We start from the raw sequence: 22,405 nt of genomic DNA on the forward strand, positions 1-22,405 counted from the left end.
TTCCATAGTTCTTCCGTCACTCTGTCTATCAGAACTAGGCCCTTAAATCTATTTCTCACTTCCACTATATTATCATAAGGGATTTGATTTAGATCATACCTGAATGGTCTAACGGTTTTCCCTACTTACTTCAATTTAAGTCTGAATTTGGCAATAAGGAGTTCATGATCTGAGCCACAGTCATCTCCTGGTCTTGTTTTTGCTGACTGTATACAGCTTCTCCATCTTTAGCTGCAAAGAATATAATCAATCTGATTTTGGTGTTGACCATCTGGTGATGTCCATGTGTAGAGTCTTCTCTTGTGTTGTTGGAAGAGGGTGTTTGCTATGACCAGTGCATTTTCTTGGCAAAACTCTATTAATCTTTGCCCTGCTTCATTCCGCATTCCAAGGCCAAATTTGCCTGTTACTCCAGGTGTTTCTTGACTTCCTACTTTTGCATTCCAGTCCCCTACAATGAAAAGGACAGCTCTTTTGTGTGTGTTAGTTCTACAAGGTCTTGTAGGTCTTCATAGAACCGTCCATCTTCAGCTTCTTCTGTGTTACTGGTTGGGGCATAGACTTGGATTATGGTGATATTGAACGGTTTTCCTTGGAAACGAACAGAGATCATTCTGTTATTTTTGAGATTGCATCCAAGTACTGCATTTCAGACTCTTTTGTTGACCATGATGGCTACTCCATTTCTTCTAAGGGATTCCTGCTCACAGTAGTAGATATAATGGTCATCTGAGTTAAATTCACTCATTCCAGTCCATTTTAGTTAGCTGATGCCTAGAATGTCAACTTTCACTCTTGCCATCTCTTGCTTGACCACTTCCAATTTGCCTTGAATCATGGACCTGACATTCCAGGTTCCTATGCAATAGTGCTCTTTACAGCATCAGACTTTGTTTCTATCATCAGTCACATCCACAGCTGCATATTGTTTTTGCTTTGGCTCCATCCCTTCATTCTTTCTGGAGTTATTTCTCCACTGATCTCCAGTAGCCTATTGGGCACCTACTGACCTGGGGAGTTCCTCATTCAGTATCCTATTATTTTGTGCTTTCATACTTTTCATGAGGTTCTCAAGGCAAGAATACTGAAGTGGTTTACCATTCCCTTCTCCAATGGACAACATTCTGTCAGACCTCTCCACCATGACCCGCCCATCTTGGGTTGCCCCGTGGGCATGGCTTGGTTTCTTTGAGTTAGACAAGGCTGTGTTCCTAGTGTGATTAGATTGACTAGTCTTCTGTGATTATGGTTTTAGTGTGTCTGCCCTCTGATACCCTCTTGCAACACCTACCATCTTACTTGGGTTTCTCTAACCTTGGGCGTGGGGTATCTTTTCACTGCTACTCTAGCAAAGTGCAGCCACTGCTCCTTACCTTGAACAAAGGTATCTCCTCAGCGCCACCCTTCCTGACCTTCAACATCGGATAGCTCTTCTAGGTCCTCCTGTTCCAGCGCAGCCACCGCTCCTTGGACGTGGGTTGATCTTCCCTGCCACTGTCCCTGGCCTCGGGCTTGGGGTGGCTCCTCCAGACCGTTGTCCGTGATCGGATGCGGGGTGGCTCCTCTCGGCTGTTCCTGCACCGTCGCAGCCTGGCACTCTCGGCCGCTGCCCCTGACCTCAGACATCGGGTAGCTCCTCTCGGCCTCGCTGAATGCGCCGGCCATTGCAGCTGCTTGTGCTGAGTTGCTGGCCATCACAGCCGCTTGCGCTGAGTGCGCCAGCTGTCGCAGCTGCTTGCACTGGCCAGAAGATGATGTAAATCACCTAAGATTTGTGTATACAACTAGGTATGCAGAGAGAAAGCCTGGTCTTGATAAGAGTCAGGGCTGCTGATGCTGCATAATTTTGTAATATCCATTGATCCATATGTACAACCAAAAGTATAAAAGCATTCCTGAACAATAAAGGATGGGCCAGTCACTGAAAAGACTGGTTTCCCCCATGTCTCTCTCTCTTTCTCCCTCTCCCTCCCTCTCCTTTTCAGGCTGAATTCCCATCTGGAGCATGGAGGCTCGCTAAATCTACTTACTTGCCTTGGCTTCTAAGACCCACGTGAGAGGGAGCCCAAGGCGGGGCACCCTCCACTATTCAAATGGGCACTGGTGGCCTAATGTAGATGGTGCAAACTTCTTGTCTTGAGGTTTTATTAGTTTTCTGTGTAAACCAAGTTATTGAGCCTCTTTTCTCTGCTAAATTTTCCCACTATACTATTCTTTCCTAATCTCTTTTATATTTATAATTAAATAGTCCTTTCCCAGACTCCAACTCTGTCCCCGCTTCAAATTCCCTGGATCCACCAGGGCTGGACCCTGACATCTAGTCTTTCCCTTTGTGTTCTTTTCCTCTATTTCTTTGCATTGATTGCTGAAGAAGGCTTTCTTATCTCTTCTTGCTATTCTTCGGAACTCTGCATTCAGATGCTGATATCTTTCATTTTCTCCTTTGCTTTTTGCTTCTCTTCTTTTCACAGCTATTTGTAAGGCCTCCCCAGACAGCCATTTTTCTTTTTTGCATTTCTTTTCCATGGGGATGGTCTTGATCCCTGTCTCCTATACAATGTCATGAACCTCATTCCATAGTTCTTCAGGCACTTTATCAGATCTAGTCCCTTAAATCTATTTCTCACTTCCACTGTATAATCTTAAGGGATTTGATTTAGATATACCTGAATGGTCTAGTGTTTTTCCCTACTTTCTTCAATTTAAGTCTGAATTTGGCAATAAGGAGTTCGTGATCAGCCACAGTCAGCTCCCGGTGTTGTTTTTGCTGACTGTATAGAGCTTCTCCATCTTCAGCTGCAAAGAACATAATCAATCTGATTTTGGTGTTGACCATCTGGTGATGTCCATGTGTAGAGTCTTTTCTTGTGTTGTTGAAGAGTGTATTTGCTATGACCAGTGCATTTTCTTAGCAAAACTCTATTATTCTTTGCCCTGCTTTGTTCCGCATTCCAAGGCCAAATTTGCCTGTTACTCCAGGTGTTTCTTGACTTCCTACTTTTGCATTCCAGTCCCTTATAATGAAAAAGACATCTTTTTTGGGTGTTAGTTCTAAAAGATCTTGTAGGTCTTCATATAACTGTTCAACTTCAGCTTCTTCAGCAATACTGGTTGGGTCATAGACTTAGATTATTGTGATATTGAATGGTTTGCCTTGGAAACGAACAGAGATCATTCTGTCATTTTTGAGATTGCATCCAAGAACTGCATTTTGGACTCTTTTGTTGACCATGATGGCTACTCCATTTCTTCTAAGGGATTCCTGCCCACAGTAGTAGATATAATGGTCATCTGAGTTAAATTCACCCATTCCAGTCCATTTTAGTTCGCTGATTCCTAGAATGTTGACATTCACTCTTGCCATCTCCTGTTTGACTGCTTCCAATTCCAAGTTCCTATGCAATATTCCTTTATACAGCATCAGACCTTGCTTCTATCACCAGTCACATCCTCAACTAGGTATTGTTTTTTCTTTGGCTCCATCCCTTCATTCTTTCTGGAGTTATTTTTCCACTGATCTCCAGTAGCATATTGGGCACCTACTGACCTGGGGAGTTCCTCTTTCAGTATCCCATCATTTTGCGTTTTCATACTTTTCATGGGGTTCTCATGACAAGAATATTGAAATGGTTTGCAATTCCCTTCTCCAATGGACCACATTCTGTCAGACCTCTCCATCATGACCCACCCGTCTTGGGTGGCCCCATGGGCATGGCTTAGTTTCATTGAGCTAGACAAGGCTGTGGTCCTAGTGTGATTAGATTGACTAGTTTTCTGTGAGAATGGTTTCAGTGTTTCTTCCTTCTGATGCTCTCTTGCAACACCTACCATCTTACTTGGGTTTCTCTTATCCTGGATGTGGGGGTATCTCTTCACGGTTGTGCCAGCAATGGGCAGCCAACTGCTCTTTACCTCAGACAAGGGATATGTCCTCACTGTCCCCCCTCCTGACCCTGAACGTGGAATAGCTCCTCTAGGCACTCCTGTGCCTGCGCAGCCACCACTCCTTGGACATGGGGTTGCTCCTCCCGGCCGCCACCCCTGACCTCGAATGTGGGATAACTTCTCTCAGCCATTCCTGCGCCCACGCAAACTGGCACTCTCAGCCACTGCCCCTGACCTCAGACGTGGGGTAACTCCTCTTGGCCACCGCCCCTCAGGCATTTGGTCCTCCTGGCCTTCTGCCCCTGACCTTGGACATGCGGTAGCTCCTCTCAGCCATGCTCTGTGCACCGTCACAGCTGCCTGGGAGGTGACCCTGTTACCTCATCGTTAAACCAATCAGAGAATTGTGCACCAGCTGATCACACATCCTGGGACACTCCTTCCTTACCTTTACTTTGAACATATTTTGCTGAAATCCTTTGGGAAGTTCGGGGTTTTCCAGCACAAACTGCCCTGGACTTCTTGCCTGGTGCCTGCACTAAATGCTGCACTTTCCTTCACTGAAACCTGGCATCAGTAGGTTGGCTTTATTGTGCATGGGTAAGCAGACCCAAGTTCGGTTCAGTAGAATTTTTTTTTTAATTTTAATTGGAGGCTAATTACTTTGCAATATTGCGGTGGCTTTTCCCACATATTCACATGAATCAGCCACGGGTGTACATGTGTTGCCCATCCTGCAGAGTTTTAGATCTCTCTTCCAAATATTGATTTAAAGCTCAGGCTTGTTCCATTTTATTCTTCTGCTCTCTTCAAAACGTGTCTCTCAGGGTTTCTATGCTTACTTCATTGAGTTGGGAGACTGGGTTAAAGACAATAGAGAAGATACCCTCCTCCTTAAGTATCTGTTCTGCTGCAGTGGCACCCTCTTTTCTGTGCATGTCCTATTGTTGAGACTTTTGGCAAATGGCCAAACTTAACCTTGAAGGATACTGGAAAATATAGCCCTGCTCTGTACCAGGAAGGAGAAATATGCTTGTCGAACTGCTAAGCAAACTCCATCTCCATTTGTGCCCCAGTATGCACACATCTGTTTTTCTACTTATAATTAGAAAATGACAGGACAGTTTTAATCCACATCTCTGTCTCTGAATCCAGTGCCCATGTCAATCTGTGAGTGACCCCAAGTTTCTCTCTCTGGTATGAAAAGGTAACACTGATTTTCACTGCCAGGAGAGTCTTGTTAAGCTTTCTAGTCTTTGCACTTCACTTAAATTTTCTAAAGTGCATTTCATATGTTTATGTGTAAAGGATGCAGTGCCATGAAGAAGCAGTCCTGAGGGGTCCAAGTTAGACTTTGTGGGTCAGAATGCAGGCACAATTTACAAATGTGTGGCAGGTGTGGAAACTCAACCTCCTATCCACCTGTAAACTAGGAGGTGTCTGTTTCACAGCTGTTGTGAGAAAAATTAGTTAACAGTTCAAATATTTAGCATGTAGAAAGCCCTCGATAAATCTTAACCACTATTCACTTCTAGTAACTCTTAGTAATTTCACTCTATATTAATAACAAGGAGCTCTCTATTATAAGCCAAAACAAAATTTGTGAAACTGCTGATAATTCATTCTTGATATTTAAAGGCAAGACTTGCATGGTTCATCAGGAAAAGCCTCACAGCCTTCCAGTGATTTGTGGTTTTCCTTCTAAAGGACAAAGAAAAGTAAAGACCCAAACTATTAAGAGCAAGGTTCTCAGGTACTAGGACTTGCGGTGAATTTTTGCACTCTATGCATTTTATAAAAATAGCCATACATTACTTTCTTTTTTCATTTATACTGACACAGCAGTTAACTTATTTGGTATTACTATATTATTCTCTAGTGAAGTCCTCAGTGGGTACTGAAGGAGCAGTTTTGGTTTTATTATAAGATCCTGCTGGTGTCTGATCTATTGATGAACTTGTGGAAAGAGACCACAGTGCCAAAAATCTGTGCATGCGTGAATGAATGAGTCTGCGTATGTGTGTATGTTTGTGTGTGTATGCTGCTTATATACAAAAATTTGAACATATGGTAGAATGATGCAAGAGTTCTGAGTTCTGGCATAACATCATCTTACTTTTATGATCTCTTTCTTAACTAAGATGTGTTATCTGGTTTTGAGAGGGAGACATGTTGAAGGAGAAGACTTAATGAAAGAATATTTATTGCAGATCTTTTTCACACAATGATGTTACTTCTGTGTCCTTTTACTCTCTTGTGCCCCAGGGAAAAAATAGCTTGAAGCTTTCCACTTAACCTTTTTTCCATGAACTCTTCTGATGAATGACTGGGAAATATGAGGGCTGCTAAAGCACTGGCTATGAAACCTCGGCTAATAAGCTCTGTCCTGGGGGTATATTTTTGACAAATGCACCATGGTTATAGTCTTCCTACTTAGTTTAATTCTCTGAATTTCAGAAATGAAACAGTCAGCTTCTACCATACATTCACTATTCAGAAGACTAATTAAAATATTGGATAAGGACAGTCCATTTGGAAATGACTTATCACAAATGGGTTAATATGAATATAAATAAGAAGTATATGCTAATTAAGCTAAACCCAGCATCTCTAGAGAAATTTTTGATTATAGAAAAACAAAAGTCAGAGTTATAGACATTCCACTTAAGGATAATTTCTGCTTGTTTAAAATGTCAGTTCTGTGTTTAAAGGTTTTCAGTCAAGTGGAATAGTGACAATCCAATTTATCTTTTGCTTTTCTCTTAATCCTCCTCTTACTATTAAGTGTTGTTTTCTGGATATTCCCCTCAGAAATGTTTTGCCTGTCTTTTCTCTTCTTTTCATTCTGTCACTGCGTTTTGAAATATAAAGTAGTGTTTAAGAAACTGAATCTTAATAGATATGAATTCAAATCCTAACTCAGCCAAATACCAACTGTGTGTCCCTTGGAAGTGATCTAGTATTTCTGAACCTGTTTCCTCTTCTGTAAAATGTGGGTAGTAGAAGGCTGAGAGGTGGTTAGGCAAAAAAAAAAAAAAAAAGAGGTGGGGATAATGTGGACAAAACAGCAATCAGGATCAGACCTTTAGGCTTTTCTGTTCTCTCCCTGAATCTAAAGAGATAACAAAACTCTGCTGTACTTATCTGTCAATTTGTTAATATCTTGATCTTCAGAAAGGGCTGTTCTGCAAATGCCCTAGTGAACCAGTGGTTAGGACTCTGAACTTTCACTGCCAAGGACCTGGGTTCACCCCTGGTTGGGGAATTGAGATTCTGCAAGCCATGTGGCATAGCCAAAAAAAAAAGAATCCAGACCAAAACATATTGTCAGACCAAGGCCCTGTCCTGAATGAAAAATCCACTACCTATGAAGCAAAGTCAAAACTGAATTAGACTAGGTTTCTTGCCTGTGTATCAATGACATTCCAGCCTTATTTCCAAATTTTACCTGATGTTTTGTAAAATTAAATATTTCTCTCCTTCCTTTGATTTTACTGGTCTCTACTCCCACATGCTTTTCCATCAGATCCATTGGAAGATGCACTATGTATCCTCAAGATACAGCTAAAATTCTAGCTGTTCCAAAAATATTTTCTTTTCCAACTAAATGCATACTATTCTTTGTAGCTTGTAAGGCTTGCATTTTGCTTGTATTTGGATATTTGTTTTTATGTTTTATTTTTACTATGGAGTTAATTTTGACTTTTTCATGTGTGGTATTATCATTTCTTCACATAGAAATGATTTTAAATTTGGTAATTATATGGGTAACTATATTTTGTTAAATGAATAAATAAATTAAAATATAAATATACCAAGATAATTGTCTTTATTGATCTATATTTATTTGGCCCATAATCTTAATTACTGAATGAGGAACATATTTGATTTACCTAAAATTTTGGCACTCTTGATTTAAACCCTGCACATCAAGAATCAGGGGCTGAGAGAATCACAGTCTTAGAGTGGATACATGACTCTCTTTTGAAGTATCACCACCAAGAAGTCATTCAGCTTATTTATTTATTTATTTAATGGCTGCATTAGGTCTTCATTGCAGCCTGTGGGATCTTTCCTTGTGGCAAGAAGACTCTTGAGTTGTGCTGTTCAGGGTCCAGACTGTGCAGATATTGGTAGTCGCAGCGCACATGCTCAGTTCCTCCACAATGTATGAGATCTTAGCTCCCTTACCAGGGTTTGAACCCACATCCCCTACACTGCAAGGCAGTTTCTTAACCGCCAGAGCATCAGGGAAGTCCCATCATTCAGTTTTCATGTGACCATTTTCACTTTGAAGGAAATCCTGAGTGAAAGCAGGAAGTTCCTCTATAAGCTAATATATCATTATTAGAGAATTTGTTTTATTTTGCTGAAATCTATTTTAATTTTCCTCACTGGTTTTCATTCATTCAGTATCTGTCTTATCCTGAGTACTCCACACTCTGTTTCACACACACACACACACACACACACACACACACACACACACACACACAATTCACTTAGAGCAGCTAAGTGATCATTTGTAATATCAACCTGAGACTTTCAATTTTCTCCTTCTACTGTTAATATGCTATTTGAAGCCTTCCAAGGGTATTATTGACAAAGAATGTTAGCATAATGACATTTAGGTGATTACACTTTGGTTCAAGTCAATATAGAATGGGTGGGACAGAATCATGCTATCAGTTGATACTGGTTGTTCTTTTTTTAATATAAATAAAAAAAATTTAGTGTTTTCTTTCCATGCCATATTCTCGTTTCAGCTAATGTATCTTTGGGCTTCCCTGGTGGCTCAGTGATAAAGCGTCTATCTACAATGCAGGAGACTTCGGTTTGATCCCTGGGTCAGGAAGATTCCCTACAGAAGGAAATGGCAACCCACTCTAGTATTCTTGCTTGGGAAATCCCATGGAAAGAGGAGCATCACAGACTACAGCCTACAGGATCACAAAAGAGTCAGATCTGACTTAGTGACTTAACAGCAACAACTAATTCTTTATGTATATGCCCCTTACTTCTGAATGTTTCCTGATAGGTGCGTCTCCATACTTCCCTTCTTCATCTGAGTCATGGTATTTGATGATCTTATTTTTAACATCCTACCTTGAACCTGACTTCAAGGACCAGATGTTGGAAGATCAAACCTGGACTACTGCTAAAGTACTATGTCTTTATGATTTTCAATTTAGGGCTTATATTTGAAGCAAATTTTCAAATCATCCTGATACCATGCCATATCTCTTCCTATTAGACTACAATGAGGCTCATGTCATAACTAAGTTTTACACCATTCTAATTGGGAAGCCCTCCAAAGTGCCTTTCATCTCATAATTTTACAGATGGGTTAAAAATCTACATTTTCATCAGCCATCCTCTCTGTACCCGCCCCCCTCCAAACTTAGTGAAGATACATTGAAAATTTCCTATAGTGTAATACTAACCAAATAGACAATGGGCCTTACTTATATAACCATCACTTTCATGATCAGTGACTTCCTGTTTTCTATCAGAAGAAGTCTAATCTGTAGCACAGCACACCAGTCCATTCATCATCTGAGTCTCACCAATCTCTTATTCCTAACAAATGCCATTTCTTCCAAGTCACCCTTTTATCTCGCCATGCTGGATCCCTTCATGGTTCAAAGGGAGTCCGTCAGAAAAATAGAACCAATAGGATATTTTATATGTATAATGTATAGCTACAACATAACTGACTTGTATCACTGAGGACACTAGTTAAATAGTTCTTGCAGGACTGTCTCAGCATGAACTGAGCTGAAATTTAAAGTTCACTGCATAGGAAGTTGGGAGGGAGAGATCAAGAACAGGCTAGAATCCCACCAGCTTGATTTTAAACCCACAAGTATAGGTTGAAACTTGCCTACCTTCCCATTTCCCTGTCTTTGACGACAGGGTATCCTGCAGAAGTTGAGGCCATTTGTCACGAAGCAAATCCACACATGTGGTCTAGTTGCTGCTTCCTGCCATTGAGGTAAGTTAGCAGATCAACAAAGCTAATATATTCGACAAAAAGGAAGCCAACCATCCTATCAAATATCAGGAGGATCTACTCGGGGTTCATACTAACCAGAAACTTAACAAAGGAATTTTATTAAAGACTTTTATGTCTATGTTCATGAGTGACATTGGTCTGTAGTTTTCTTTTTATGGAATGCCTTTATATGATTTTAACATTAGGCAATGCTGGCCTCTTACAAGCAGTTGTAAGGTGTCCTTTCATTCTGTCTTCTGGAATGTGTATCATGTCTTAAGCGTCTGGTAGAATTCACCAGTGAAAAACATCTGGAGCTGTTGTTTTCTTTTTTGGAGGACTTAAAAACTATTTCTTCAATAGCGACAGAGCTCATTCTCCTTGTGTGAGCTTTGGTACTTTGTGCCCTCTAAAGAAGAGATTCAAGTCATCTAAGTTAGCAAATTTGTGTTAATAGAGGTGTTCATAGTGTTTTATTTTCCTTTTAATGTTCATAGTCAGTGGCGATACTTTTTTATTTCTGATACTGGTAATTTGTATTTTTTTTCTTTTAATCTTAATCTGGCTAGAGTTTCATCAAATTTATCGATCTTTTCAGATAATTAGCTTTTGATTTTTAAAAATCTTTACTATTACCTTTAGGGGAAGGGGTACTTCCCTGATGGCTCAGATGATAAAGAATCCACTTGGAATACAGGAGACTGGGGTTTGATCCCTGGGTCAGGAAGATCCTCTGGAGAATGGAATGGCTATCCACTCCAGGATTCTTGCCTGGAGAATTCCATAGACAAAGGAGCCTAGCGGGCTACAGTCTATGAGGTCACAAAGAGTAGGACGTGACTCAGTGATTAACACTTTCCTGTTTGTAATTTCATTGATTTCTGCTCTATTTTAAAATTCTTTTCTGCTCATTCAGGGGTAAATTTTCCTTATTATTCTAGCTTCCTAAAGTGAAAACTCAGTGTTTTTTTTTTTTCTATAACTTTCTTATTTTCTGACATATGCATTTATTGTTATGCAATTCCAAGTAAATTTTTTGCTGCACCCACCAAATTTTGATAAGTAGTGCTTTAATTTTCACTTAGTTCAAAATATTTTAAAATTATCTTGAGAGAAATTACTTCTTTTCTTTCTTTCCATTATCTCTTATTTTTCCTCTTCCTATTTTCTCTAACTTTTGCTTATACACCATGACATATAGATTAAAATATATTTGATCTATTGATTGAACTGATCTCAAATATCAAGTTAATGTAAAACCTTTGAGCTTACATTTATGCAAAATTTATTTGCAGGAAGAGAAAATTCATAGGATATCACTTGATGCTTTCTTTATTAAGAAGTTTAAGTGCTGTATTTCTGGTTTGTTTATTTTGTCTTGAAACTTTTTGAAAGCTTCATTTTACTAGGTTAAAGATAAAATATAAACGCTATATAATGAACTATAACTCTTTAAAGCAATCATTTTTCTCAATGTGGAAGTCATTTAGTACTTAAAAAGTTAAGAGTATTAGTAAACAAATCAGGACTATCCTGTAGTATCTGGGGCAGTCAGGGAGGAAGTAATAGCTTTGGGCTAAATAAATGCACATGGTGAAGCAGAAAGAATCGTGCAGTAAATGCTTTAGAGATGCGCATTCTTCTTTCAGATTTTTCATTATCTAGCTTTGTGAGCTTTATTGATTAACTTAACTACTTTCAGTTTCATATTTTCCAGATTTCAAGTCTTCTAATATGCACTGATTTATTGTATGTGCCAGAGATTGTGCTAGTGCTTTATCATATTTTATTTCCTATCAACACTGTAAAATAAAGCTTGGAAACATAATATACGAGGATTTTGAAATTTTCATAGTGTCAGTATTGGATTTATACAGTAATTGTGGTGCTTTTGGAGCTGTTTATTCCATTGACCCCAGAAGTGAAACCATTATTATTAACTAACATCGCCATACAACTCACAAGGTAATAATGCTATCAACTTAAGTGATATTATTTGATTAGAATAGCCTCCCATCCATAAAATATGTTTCCTAACTCCATCACAGTGTTTAATGTTCCTATTATCGGGGTTAAGTCATTGAATTCTTCAAAAATACAAACATGGAAATATTAACCCATTAACCCACGATTATCCATTAATACTGTACTATATTTTGACTTTTGATTTAGTTGGTAAAAGTTTGACTGTCTTAGCAATAGGATCTAAGAGGCATAACTTTTAAAAGTGAGAAAATAAAACAGCAAATATTGCAGGTCATGGCTTCTTATGGAAAGCAGGTCTGCATAAGATTTCACAGGGGCAGGCTTCAGTCCATGGGGTCACAGAGTTGGGCATGACTGGGCAACTGAACAATGAATAAGGCCCTCGAAAGCTGGAAGATGAATACATTTTATTTTCTACTATTTTTTTCCTTTTCCATTTAAGTAGATTATATTTGGCCATTCATTCTGAGAATACAGAACATCTTCCAATATGCTTCTTCAACTTCTGTGATGTTGTATTTTTGTATTGACAGACTTTGAAGCCTAAAGGTAATTTGTAGATTTTTTGACCCATTTTGACTAAAGCAGTCACAGGGGATTTCTGACATATTAAGTTGCAGTGTTCTTTTTGGAGCAAGGTTGAGTGGCCTTAACCTCAGAACCTGTTTAAAGTTGGTCATTTACAGGGCAAGCACAGAAGGCATCGATGGTCTACCAGGTGACCTGTCATGCTTCTGCACTAAAGTGGCACTCCATATTAGTGACTAAGGGACTCACTCAGATCCATTTCTTAGAGCATTTGTATGAGGGAGAGAGATTGATTGTGTGCCAGGAGACAATGGAAGAAACAAAGCATGAGGAAAACTAGTATGGCTTTATCTCTCCTCATAGAAAAGGACCAATGGATGTCTTCACATTCCAGGATGAAAAAATGATAGTAGACAAGATGCCCTTATCTACCAAAAGCATTAAACTAAGTACTAGCACTTTTTACTATTTTTCAATGATTTTATTGACCATATATTTTAGTGTATTGTTTGCAAGAATGTATTTTTTTCTTTTTTCTTTTTTTTACATAACTTGAGGTAAACTGAGTGTGCCTCTGACTGTGGCATAGTAAAACAAATAAACAGGGTCAGTTATTAAATGAAAAATAAGGGTTGAGGAATGCTAACAATACAGTTTTTGAGTTTTGTACATATCTAGTTTTTGCTTCAGATTTCCAAAATTAGGCCAGGCCATTTGCTCCATCCTGTGAAGTTGAGTGGGCAGAGATGGCATTCAGAATTGAGACTGAATTGTCTGCTAAAGTGGGACAGATTGGTTCATAGACTTATTTTATTAACTAGAATTAGATTCCTGTGACATTTCTTGCATAAAAGAGTTTGTAATTATAGGACTAAGTCTTGTAAACCAATTTATTGCTTGAGTGGGATATGTATCCATTTGAAGTAGGATGATTAAGAAACAATGGATGGTACAGGGAGGGAGGAAGGAGGGGGGTTCAGGATGGGGAACACGTGTATGCTTGTGGTGGATTCATGTTGATGTATGGTAAAACCAATACAATATTGTAAAGTAATTAACCTCCAATTAAAGTAAATAAATTTATATTAAAAAATTAAATTGTAAAAGGAAAAGATACCGAGTAAATACTAGGGTAGTATCAAGGATGGTCAAATTAAAACATATAAACATAAGGAGAGCACACTTTAAGAAAAATTTAAGAACTGCAAATTATTATTTTGGAGTACATTTTAGATAATGATCTGAAGAAAGCTTTTCTAAAGAAAATTTGAAAGAGGTTCACTGCTATCTTTACAGAAGCAATGCCAAGAATTGAATTTTTTTCTGACTCTGAAACTTTTACAGCAAAAACAGAAATGAGTCAACAGCCTTAGGTGCAAACTAAACAGGCCAGTAAGACTTAAGAAGTCCTGGTTATTCTTTAACTGATACTACTAACAAACATGTAGCTAGACTTGTCCTCACAAAGCTATTTACTCTCTGACTCCATATGAATTCTATCCTACATCTGATATCATCTCCATTCCAACACTCTCTTGCAGTATTTTTCATTTAATAAAGAAGGTCACAGCACAATAATTTTGGAAAAGACCAATCCCAGTTACCAAGTTACCTGATGCCAAGTGTGGCCATTTTGAAATTTTGCAAAAAAAAAAAAAAGACTACAAGCCGTTCACTACTGTGAGACTTATTGCCTACCCTGAGCCTACTATGAGCCCTGACTATAAATCTCTTTACTTCCCCTCCAGGGGAACACAGTTCTTGAGGTGGTAGTCTGCTGTGTTCCCTCTTTGCTTGGCAAGGAAATAAAACTACTTTTTCTCTTTTCTTCAAAACTCTGTCTCTGTATTTTTATTTGGCATTGGTACACAGACAGCCAAGATTTGGGCAACAAAATCTATTTTTTCTCCTGAAACATACATAGCCTTAAAGGTAGCTAAATTATACTATGAATTAAAACACTTGTATTTAATTCATATCTAAAGATATATTCTCTCTATTACAAAGCAGATTTGTAACTACAGCAGAGTATATTGTAGAGTATATTACTGAGAAGAAGAAGATTCTAGTAAGAAGAAAAGGGACTAATATTTTGTAAAACATTATTTGGAAATGTGGCTATATAATTTGGCCATACTCTTCTGAGAAGTTTTGAAAGGTATGAGTGTTGAATATCAGGTATTGTGTTTTCTGTTTTTATTTTTAAAATATCTTTTTTGTATCATATTTTGGGCTTCCTTTTTCAATTGCTAGAGTGGAGAAGATACCCAGGGCACAGAAGAGAAACCATTTGGAAGCAATGATTTGGTTCTAAAATGTCTCTGAAAATCCACTTCTGATTTCCTGAAGTAATGCAAAGTTTTGCACAATAATGTAAAGTTTCCCCCAAAAAAGTTTTATGATAGGAACTTCTTCAAAATTATTCTCTTTCTAAATTTCACTTGTGAAAAGAAAATCATAAATTACATAATTTCATGATGGCCTAAAATAAAATTTAGTGTTATTATAAATAATGCTAAAAAAAATAATAAAAGACTAACTCCAGGAATCTTATTTATTCTTAGGCAGGTTGCTTAACCTCAGAGGATCTCATTTTTTTCTCATCTGTAATAAAATTCTACCAGTTTTTCCTGTACCTCACAGTCTTTTTTATAAGAATACAATTAGAGAAAAATGGGGAAATCCTTTAGTTACAAAGCACTCTTCAAATGCAGCTTTGTAAGCATTACACATCTGTGTTTGCAAAATCTCTTGTTCCATTTCATGGTTGTCCATTCTCTGATGTCACTAGCCCAGGTGTTTTCTGAATGTTCCATTCAACATTTTTTTTCTTTTCTAAGTGATTTCTCTGAAGTTTAATATTAATTCTTTGAATAAAATTTTTTGTTTAGTTCTTTCTATGTAAAGTATATATATATATATATATATATATATATATATATAATATATATAAAATGCTTGTGTATGCCAGGTTTTCCCCTGAATAATCCTTCAGGGAAAGCTCTAATTTACTACGAGAAGAACCCTTTCCCTCTAGAGAGCACTTAGTTAGCTCTAGGATGCCCTGCTGAGGCTCTTATCCCTTTAGAGTCTCCTTTAGTATATCACAAGCATACAGAATCCCCCTTGTTTTTCAAGAGCAACATTGAGGAGTCTTTGTTGTTCTCTGTGGTGATGGTCTTTCAAAGGTTTAATTGGAGCATCTATAGGCACAAGAAGCTGAAACAAAGTTAAAGAAATCTCTCTTCTTACTCAAGCAAAATCTGAAAAAATTGACAAAGACTCTCCAGACTCTCAGAGATGTGATTAAAAGCAGCGGTGGTTTCCTCCTGTCTCTTCTTATATTCAAAATTGATTCTGTCCTCTAACATTGGTTAGCTCTGTTAAAGCCTGGTGGTATGTTGGAACATGCATTGTTTCCTGCATTTCTTTTTGTCTTGTATCAGAGTATGGATTATCACTCCATGAATTGTTCTTACTAAAGTAATCTAGTTTACTTAACCTGGGTTTATTCAGTCAAGGATACTCCAAGCACTTTAAAAAAAATAGGGAATCATATTCCGTCATGGAATCAATGAATATAGTAAACAAGATAAACTTATTTTGAGGACGGATGGGCAGAATAGGTGAAGGGGTCAAAAGGCACAAAATTCTACTATAAAATAAGTCTGCAGGATGTAATATATAATATAATGACTATACTCAATGATACTATACAGTCTATTTAAAAGTTGTTAAGGCAGTACATTTTAAAAGCCCTCATCGCGAGAAAAAAATGTAATTACGTATGGTGATGGATGTTAGATTTGTTGTGGTGATCATTTTCATTATATTGTATTATCATTATGTTGTAAACCTGAAACTAATAAAATTGTCAATTACATCTCAACAAAAATGTAGAAAAGAAACACTTTGCCTAATTATATAATTTATATCTTCCTCCATGAGGGCAGAGTGTTCTGTTTTGTTTTGTTTTGTTTTGTTTGTTTTGTTTTGTTTTCTGCTGCCAATTACTGTTTCAATAGACATGCTGGTCTATGTTGGGTCATAGGAGAGGTAAGGGGGGACAGTTTTGTTACTGAGTCCAAGCTCGTACCGTTCACCATGTGACACATCAGTTGCTGAGGCAAGGAATAGTGACTCTATTTGGAAAGCCAGCAGACAAAGAAGTTGGTGGACTAGTGTTCCAAGAAGCCATCTTGCTTGGTTGTGGGTGCTAGTTTCTTTTATAGAACAAATAGGACAGGAGGAGTTAAGGTGGTAAAATAAAGTAAAAAAAATATTGATAAATTGGAACTATTTCCTGGTTCCAGCCAGACTCTGGAGAGGACATGTTAATTTCTTCTTTCTGAAGTTGTTCACAGGTGGGCCTTGTCAGGATGTTTCCTGCGAGCTGAGTAAAGGCATTTTGGCTTAACACTCAGCCGTGGGAAGCACGTTTCCTAGAGATGGGCCATTATGTGTACTTTGAGCTGTAAGCAACATCTCTTTAGTGTTTAACTTGTAGCAGAAGCAATAGAATACAAGGATTAAAGTAAAAGAAACAGGGCCAATATGGAGTCAGATTTGTTCTTCTCTATTATAATATTAATAAGGAAATCGCTTTACTCCTTGTATCAATTATCTATTTCTACATAACAAATTACCCCCAAACTTGTTGGATTAAAGAACAAACACTTATTATGTCACAAATGAGCTCCAATGGAATCAAAGACAAGAGCATCTGGGGGAGCAGGCCTGTGACTGGACCTTCAAAGTGGGTGGAACTGTGAGTCTCATATCAATGCCCATTAGAGAGTATCTATTGTTGAAGAAGAAGTCACCAACCAGCTTGTCATCAGCCTGCTTTATTGGCCCCCTGATGCCCAATGAGATCATGAACCTGGTGTCCATGAAGCTACAATGGAGACTGTGGGCATGGTAGCATGGTCTTCCTCCCCAAGGCTGATGTAGCTCTTGCCTCTGCTGACACCCTGCCCTGACAATAGCAGAGACCAACTCAGAACCTTCAAAGTGGTGTCATCTCTCAGGGACTCCAGTTCACCTTTGACAGTGAGTTTATTACGTTACACACTTTGTCAATGAAAAAAATCACTGCCTGCCATAGCAGTAAACAAAGGATGTTGCAGCCTTCAAGCCACTACAGCTGCCCTCGTGGTGAACCTCAAGGGAGCTTAGGTTGGAGACTAATGGCTTGCCTACCACCAAGCCCTCAGCCACTGCAGCCATTCCCAGCTGTGCTCCCTGAGAGGTTTCCGGATGGAAAAGAACAGGCTGCTGACACTAGACAGCCTTGGTACCTATCAAAGGGATGATATCAGTGAGCCCAGACTTTGCATCTTCACATACATAGAAAAGTGCTAAATTCCTTAACTTGGCATATCTGGTTTTCTTTAATTAACAGTAATCTTTTGAAGTTCTGACCACTTGGCCTTTGCTGCAAAAACTTCTATATATCCTGGGTCCTCCTTTCCCTCTTCAGAGCAGTCTCAGCGCTGTCTAAGAAGCCACATTCCAGACTAAGTCCTCAGTTTTGTCCTCCAAATAAAACATAATTTTCAACTTTTAAATTTAAATTGCGCATCTTTTTTTGAGTTGACACCTTCTGCATCTGGAGAGGCCATCAATTCATTCTTATCAGATCTGATACAAAAGCCGGCCTCCTCAAGGCCTTGTGACCTGTGCACAGGACTGTGTGCTTGCCTTACTGCTTTGGTATCATTGTTGTGAAATCATTACACTTTTTGAACAATGGAGCCTGCACTTTAAATTTGCACTGGGTCCCACAAATTATGTAGCCAGTTCTGTTGATACATAGTCCAGTAATAGGCTCAACTTCTCTTTGTCATCTGCCAGGTGTACAGAGCAACATCCTAGAACTTAAGAATACCTGATATATTGATGTAATATCTCAGAAATTATGCAGCAAAAATGGTGCAGCAATGTGTGATGACTGCAGCATCCAATGGTTCCACCCTTTGCTCCATCACTTGGAAACAGCTGACTCAGAACTACAGAATATCAGTACTGGTGAAAGCTATCTACCAGAGCAGAGTAATAAAATTGATGAGTATGGTTTGTTTTGAAAACCAATAACTTCTAAAATTTTTCTTGTATTTCTCAAATATAGTTAATGCCATAAAAAATGAATCTTCTAAAACTATATTTTCTGTAAGATTTGATTCTTTCTGTTGGCAGTTTTTCTTGCCTTTTTACTTTTTTTTTAATACAGCCTCCGAGACTAGTTCTGCTTTCTTTCTCAAATGTTTATCTTCTTCATGACATTATTCTAGCCAGCTGTCAGGGATAAATTAGAATGCTACTTATGAAAATGGTAAGAATAGTAAAGGTTTGAGGCATTTTGAAGAATAAGTCAGTAGACCTGAAACTGTTGAGATATGGAGAACTAAAGTGTATAAATTAAAGATGACTTTAAGTTTGCAACCCATGAAATCAAACTGACCAGAAACCAAAAATTGTTAAAATTACATTGAGATTTTTAGAAACTAAAAGAATGTGTCTTGTATTTCTTCATGGTTACTTTAAGAATTCCATTTGCAACATTCCTCTAAGTGTATCTGAAGCTAAATTCTTGATTTTAAAAAAAATCAGTTTGATTTCACTCATCTTTGAAGGCACATTATTCAGTGATGTCATGGAAACTAATTCATCTGTGCATGTGTGCATTCCAGGCCAATGAGAGTGTTTGGTAGTCTCCAAAGTCCATTCCCAATCTCCCAGGCAAGGGGAGTGGGGCTCTGTGTAACTGTTATATAGATAATATTTTTGTTTTTTATTGAAATGTAGTGGATTTACAATGGTGTGTTATTTTCAGGTATATAGCAAAATGATCTAGTTATCTATATTCATATATATATACTCATAAGAATACATATAACTTTATATATATATATATATATAGTTTCATCATATATAAAGTTTCATCATGAAAGTGAAATGTGTCAAGAAAAAAGAGGGAACAAAAATCTTCTGTGAGAACTTGCAGAAGAGTCTAATTACAGAGCACACTGATGTATGTGAAATTCATTACAGACACTCCAGGCATCTGTTGCACCTCCAGGACATCATTGTTCACAAAACAGCATATTTCTGCTTCATGTTCCTTTCCTTCAGGAAGAAGGTGACTGATGAATTTTATTCTTGTTATGTTTTCTTGGAGGAAGAAGTGAGTTTGGATTGTGTTCTCCATTATAGCATCAGATGGCACCAGCTGAAGGGTCATCTGTTTTGAATGTGGAAATAGCATTTGATCAGGAAGTCAGAAGATGTGAGTTCACAGCCTGGCTTCAGTATTTACTACCACCCTGATGGCTGTGGCCATATGTAATTCTATTGTCTGAATTTCAGTGTCTTTATTTGTAAACTAGAGATGTCGTTGCCTGTACTATCTTCTTCCACTTTTGATGTTGAGGCGGTCAAATAAGATTACATATGTAAAAGAGTTTTACAAGTTTCAATTATTACATATGTGATATATATTTAATTTTGTCTGGCAAAATCTTGAGGCTTTGGGTTTTAAAGAACAGATTTGACTGGGGCTTAAGAAGGGACAGAAAAGGTTAGATATTAAAACTAAACACAGCTATTTTAACCACATTGTAAACGTGATATTGTTGCAGGGAACAGCCAATTTTGATTCCATATTGGAACTGTTTCTTTGGCTTGCTTTTTAATGTTTTTGTTATTATAATCATGCATAATGGCCTGCCTTGGAGAATCCTGCCTCTCTGTCTAACTCTTAAGCTAAAATGCCTTTGTTTAGGATCCTCTCCACCTGTGGATGTCTACAGAAATTAGCACATCCCCTTCCCAAGGTTTGCCATTCCAGGAGATATTTGCAAGTTAATGAGCTTTCTACTTTGCCTCCTTACTCCCCTGATAACTGTTCTATGAAAGAACCTGGCATCCAGACCCCATAAAAAGGTTATTTTGAGACATTAGCCTGCCATCTTTATGGCCAGCAGGGTTTTCAAATAAAGTTGTATTCCTTTCCTCAACAACTCATCTCTCAGTTAATTCTCCCATCATTCCCCAATCACAGCAAACTTGATAACACTTTCAAAATTGCAGATACAAGTTGGGGGAAGAGAAAATAAAATAGACTTCAAAGAAAGGAAAGTGAAGAATATATTTCAGTCTTGTTCTTGTTTTTCTTTTGAAAAAATAGGCTATGGTTTGCCTCCATCAGGGATGTCATTAAGCAAGCAGAGCTAGCCTGGTACTCATCATGTGGTCTGAGTCAGCGTGGGGGATGGGGGGAGATGGTGCTGCTCTTGTATGGTATGTGGGAAGCCAGCTGGTCTGATGGCTCATTCACATGGTTAGCTGAAGACCCAATATCAGGAAAGGGAGTCAGGGTCTTTAATGGAAAATCTTAAATGGCAGAGAAAGGGACTTAAGTTATTGCTAAGATAAAGAATACAGTAACAAATCTAAGCAGAAACCTTGATGGGCTGTAAACCAGATCAGAAAAGTGGAAAAACTCTAGAACATTTACTGAAGTGATTCAAGGAACTGGTGAAGAAAGTTAAACCAGGCAGCCTGCAAGTAGTCATGTAAGATCCCCACCAAAGGCAAGCTGTTGAGTTCTACCTTTTCTAAAAGTAGAGCTTAATCAAAGCTGTGATAAGAGTTCATTTACGAATGTGCTCCGAGCAAGTAGCTTTGAGGGACTGAAAGTAACCAGTGAAGGAGAAAAAGTCACATTAAAATGCAAAAGTTGCCTGAATGAAGAATATTGATTATGTGATTATAGTAGTTGTCTCAGATGTGTATATCTTGGTGTCCAATAAACTGTATTTTAGAGTTATTAAAGTCGACTAATATTCAGTTCTATGCAGCATTATGTGTCACTGGCCTTTTGTGAATGTGCATGTTTTAAACTGCAAATTTTAAGCAGTTTGCCCTCTGTTATTAAAAATGAAATAAACTTTGCCATTACATAAAGAAAAACACAACCAGAAAAAAAAAAAAAAAAAAACAAATGAAACAAAATGCACAATCAAGTTGCTCACCTTCAAGGTAACTTTACTATCTTCCTTCTAAGGACCGTTGTGAAATGTATCTAAATTTTCTTCCTGAAGGAAGGAAGGAGGAAACCTTTACCCATGTCCCCTTTTGTCCATCAGCCAAAGATGTACCATAAGGAGAGCTCCCCTGACTATTTCTGTCTGCCAAGTGAAGAGAGGGTCCCTGCATGACCACAGTGGTCCTGAGGGCATGAAACAACTGTGGCTGAAACAGGGACCAAGCCCAGACATGACAGGTTGCCTTGGCTTGAAGTGAATAGGAGCTTGTGTGGATCTGGTTGTTACTAGTAGGACTCAGCACAGAGGGGAAACTGTAGGAGTAAAAGCACAATACATTTTTCAAGGGCATTCAAATGTATGCATCTATTTTAAGAATAAACCAAGATGGTTACCATTCATGATTGCCATGATTTCTTATTAAAACTTGCAATGCTACATATGTCTTGGGTTTTCATTAGATGAGTAGGGATGTTTTATTTTCTTTTATTTATTTATTTATTTATTTAATAAATTGGACATGAGTCTGAGTGAACTCTGGGAGTTGGGGATGGACAGGGAGGCCTGGCATGCTGTGATTCATGGGGTCGCAAAGAGTCGGACATGACTGAGCGACTAAACTGAGTGAACTGAAATTAAATATATGTGTTGTTGTATTTTATTTTCTTTTAAATGAAGAATTCAGAAATCGTAACTTGTAACTGGCCCACTGAAATGGATAAAAGACTGAAATCTAAACTAGTGGGAGTTGAATTCTCTTCAATTTAGTCTGATTTTTTTTTTTCAGCAGAAGAGAAGAAAGCTCCTTCTCAATCTCAGAAAGAAACTAAATGTATAATTTTACATACTGTGTTGTATTTCTCCCAGTTGTTTTATTATATATATATATATATATATATATATATATTCAGGTTTCTGAGAAAAAAGAAGCTCTTTGCTTTTGTCAAGTATTATTTTTTTTAAT

This window comes from Capra hircus, chromosome 6 (genome assembly GCF_001704415.2).
Source record: "Capra hircus breed San Clemente chromosome 6, ASM170441v1, whole genome shotgun sequence".
In the NCBI taxonomy this organism is placed as follows: domain Eukaryota; kingdom Metazoa; phylum Chordata; class Mammalia; order Artiodactyla; family Bovidae; genus Capra; species Capra hircus.